This window comes from Phyllostomus hastatus, unplaced genomic scaffold, assembly GCF_019186645.2.
Source record: "Phyllostomus hastatus isolate PE091 unplaced genomic scaffold, TTU_PhHast_1.1 phas_scaffold_1066, whole genome shotgun sequence".
Lineage (NCBI taxonomy): Eukaryota > Metazoa > Chordata > Mammalia > Chiroptera > Phyllostomidae > Phyllostomus > Phyllostomus hastatus.
In genome coordinates, this window is record NW_025334004.1 from 4,748,747 (window position 1) to 4,753,298 (window position 4,552).

At 36.0% G+C, this 4,552-nt stretch overlaps 1 pseudogene; it reads right to left on the reverse strand.

The window, feature by feature from the left end:
• Positions 1-2,034: 2,034 nt before the first annotated feature.
• On the reverse strand, positions 2,035-2,302 carry LOC123829103 (annotated as a pseudogene).
• Between the last annotated feature and the right edge of the window lie 2,250 nt (positions 2,303-4,552).

Consider the following 4,552-nt stretch of genomic DNA (forward strand, 5'->3'; position numbering starts at 1 on the left):
ACTTATCATCTGAAAACCGTTACGAGGGTAATTTAGAGAACTTTGAATTTTGTGGAAACTCTTTTTTTGAAGGGCATAGGGTTCTTGAACAGATTGCTCTCAGCAAAAAAGAAACAGCCACAGCAGCACACAATTCATAAGTTTTAGACAGTGTGATTCGTCTTTCCAATGAGTTGGAGAAAAGGCCAGTGGAGATACTCTAAAATGGAGAGACGAAGTTACAGAAAGTGACTGCTTTTGGTCTTCAAATCAATTCCACAAAGTATGATGAGTAGAAGGGAAGGAAGAAAAGTAGGAAAATATATAATGTTGCATCAAACCATTTAGCTATTCTATTTAAACAAATAAAGGAAAAAACTAATGGTCTGATGTTTCGGTTTTCATACTTGGTGATATTATATCGATGGGGAAAGAAAACCATCATAACATCAGCTCTGTCCAATTTATAATTGACTTTGGTTAATGTCAGGGCATTTACTTTGCTTTAATGGCAGAAAATAAGTATTTTTACTGTTTTCCTTATGGAAAGATTTTCTGTATAGATTCTTTTTTTAAGGAAACTATATTCCATTTAAAATTTTTATTTTGAACTTCACATTAAGTCTAAACTGATTTCTCTTTCTCCCTCACTGCAGAGAAGCATTTTCAAAAAGGGTTCTAGTGTTTTCATCTAGAGATTAGATAACTCTGAAGTACTTAGAGACACTAAGCAGAGTGCAGCCCTTACCAAGTGAAGAACCCTACTAAAATCTGTGTTTGTGTGTTAATGTAGAAAAGAAATTTTCAAAGCAATAAAAACATATAATAATGTGTAGAGGTGGAGAGCCTGGAATTTAATTTTTGGAAGTGACTCAGTTCCAATGCTTCCTGTCAAAATGTAGAAGGTCCAGGGCTTTAGAAGAGTCTTTGGATTTGATAACCTCAAAAATAAGAAAATAACTGCAAATCCTCAAACTTTTGCCATTTCAAGGGATAAAGAAATATAAAACATAAAAATGAGATATCTGGAAGTACAGGAACATGTTGGGCTGTATCTTCATTTTAAAATTACTGACATAAAGCAAAAATTTCTGTTTTGTACTAAGCACCATGTTTGCTGTGATAAGAATTTTCAGCAATGTGGTCTGGATTTATTTTTGGTGTTGACATGAGGAAAGACAGACTATAGAAACATACATTTTGGAGCATCTTGAGTTTAGTAAAAAGCCCATGGGGAATTGGGGTCACTGACATCGAGGTCCTGACCCCTTGATGGCAGACCTATAATGGCTTAGATGAAACATTTTTGTATGCTTCTCAAAACTTTAGGAAGTATAAAGGTATGATTTCACTTTCTATTTGGTCCATTAGTAGAAAAGGTGAAGGTTTGCTTTAAAGTCCAGAATCATGTGCTAAATTTGCTCAGAATTCAGTATGTAAGAATTGGGTGCATTTTCACATTTATCTCCCTAGAGTATCTGATATTAAAAACCAACCAACCAGGCAACAAGCAAAAAAAAAAAAAACAAAGGAAGAAAAAGTCTGTCCGTAATGGTGACAAGGGCAGTTCATTCATTGTCTTTCCTTATTGGGCAAGGATTTCTACAGCACCTTAATATGTCGCAAACATTAAGATAGAGGGCATAGAATCACATGGAAGGCAGGCATCTACCTTACTCTAACAGGGCTTCTAGTCTAGCAGGGGAAACAGACCAAAGATACAAAGGCCTAGAAGACAGAGGAAGAGGATCTAAGTTGGTGAAATGACATTAACTGGTGGAACCTGTGACAAACAAAAAGAGGATATGCTGATTAAAGTTGTTCAACTTTAATTAAAAAAATACTGTATGGGCCATGGAATGCATCTGTAGGAACTTTAGATGGATAAAGACACCATCTGAAACCTCTACATTAAAGGAATAATTGCACAAATAATTGTGTTGGTAAGGACTAGAGAGAAGTGCTCCTCACTATAATTCCTTAGGAAGTTACAATTTTTTTCAAGTGGAAAAACACAAATCTTACTGCATATATATTTATTGCCCACAAAAGATGCTATTCTCTCATTTCATCATCTTCTCCCTCTTCTTCAGTATCCTGAATCCCTGATATAAAGGACATTGTTACATTTTATTAAAACTTCACCCAGATATCTAGACAATGCTCCATCTATGTATTTTTCTGTGTTTGCAAACTGCATGTTCATAGAGCCATTTACAGATACCAGGGACCCTCCATAATCCATTCCTTTTTTATGTTTCTCTATTACTGGATTTCTTGTTAATCCATTGAGGGAAGGTTTGGGATTGAGGGGCAAACTCATCACGACTCTGGGCAAACGCTACAGACTACTGATAGCCCACCCAGCTGGTCCCCCATGATGCAACGGCTACAGAAGGATAGAATCAAGGTGATTCAAGGCAAATCAGAAGTTACAATTTATCAGTGACTGGAAAGATTAGTAGGAGTTAGTCAGTGGAGACTTAGGAGAAAAGATTTAAGCTGATGCAGCAGTGAAGGGAACAGGATATTTGAAGCTTTAATGTAGTTGTGGCCTGAGAATGAGAAAGGAAAAGAGCAAGGAGTGAGCTGAAGTTTTAGGAGCCAGAAAATGTACAATTGAGTAGGTCATCTTGTGAATGTAAAATTCAATGGGAATTCATTAAACGATTGTAAACAGAGGAGTGACTTATTCACACGTTTGCTTTTATGGGGGTGCGCTGGTTGGCACGTGTGGAATTGAATGGATGTGGTGGGAACAGGTGGGATGCTATAGCAGTAGTTCGGGGAGATGGACTGGGCTTGGGTTGAAGGTTGGAATGGAGAGACATTTTATCATTCGAGATTAAGGATAGCTGTGCCAGAAAAATGCATATTACAGTAGCTGGACAGAGAGATGTTTATTTTTCTCACACATAATTTAAGTCTGCAGATAGCCTAGAATTAGATTGGTGGCTTCACAATCACAGAAGACCAGATCCCTTACATTTTGTTTTTCAACATGTGGTTTCTGCCTCCTGGTCCAAGACGGCTGCTCCAATTCCATCCTGTTGTTTTCATTATGGTCAACGTGAATGAGGAAGGGAGGAAAGAGTGTGTCCCCTCCGTTTAAGGACATTTCTAGAAATTACACATGACACTTGCCATTGCAGCTCATTGGACAGCACTTAGTCACATGGCCCCATATAGTTAAAAGGAGTGGTGGAAAATAAAATAAAAGGGTTATTCTAGGGACAACAGACCCAGTTGAAGACCTGGGATTTCATGACTGAGGACAAAGGGAACAATGAACATTGGGGGACGACCAGTATCTGCCACAGAAGCTGACGAAGCTGACATGTGTTTTGGAGGTAGAATTTGCAGGATTTGATGATTAATTTACTGTAGGAGTGTGGGGAAAGAAGAAGGAGGAAACCTGATTTCCACTTTTCTGACACAGTTAATGGGATAAGTAGTAGTACCGTTTTAAAAATCAACAAATGAAAGGAGGGGCAAATTTGAGGCAAAGAACAAGAATTAATTAGCTGCTGGATCTTGTCTACCCTGTGCTCGCCATTATCGAGAAGCAATTTGTCAGGGTTTTTTTTTTTTTTTCCCCAATTATATCCTTCCAGAGATGTTTTGTGCCTATACAGGTATGTGGATGTTTGTGTGTATGATCTGTGTGTATACACATTCACACACATTTAAATTTTTTTTTTTTAATCACATCACTATATATCTTGAATTTTTCCCTTTATATACTTTCAAGATGTTTCCACATAAGGAGTGAAGAGGTGCCATCTTACTTTTAACTGTTATAGAATATTACATTGTATAGCTGTGCCCTCATTTGACCAGTCCCTAAGTTGTTTCTAGTTTTTTCCTATTATGAAGAATGTTGCAAAGCCTGTCCTTATACATATGACATTACCTCATGATTGAATATAACCGTGTGATAAATTCCTTTAAGTAAAATTGCTGGGTTCAAAGGCACACACATTTAACATTTTGATTTGCCTATTTTGCTATTTGGAGGTGTTAGCAATTTATACTCCCACCAGTGAGACACCAGTCTGTCTATTTTTCTATACTCTTGACAACTCAAATATGTTAAGCTTTCTGATCTTTGCCAAATCTGTAGCTTAGAAAATAGTCCTTGATTTGGTTTCAATTTTTGTATTTCTTACTATGAGTGAGATTGAAAACTTCACGTTTAGAAATCAGTTTTTTTCCTTTTCTGAATGTCTTCATTTTTGCTATTGGATTGTTAATTCTTTTCTTGCAGATTTGAAGGAATTGGCACTATACTAAAGAGAATATCTGTTATGTTTTGCAAATATTATCCTGTTTGTTTTATTATATTTATTTTATCCTCACAGTAAATTCCTTTCTGTAAATGAAAGTTATTTGATTGTTATTATTTTACTGACATATAATTGACATCTAACATTAGTTTCAAATGTACATTATGATTAAATACATGCATATATTGCTAAATGATCACCATAATAAATCTAGTTAACATCTATCACCATACATATTCACAATTTTTTCCTTGTGATGAGCCCTTTTAAAATATCTCTTTGCAATT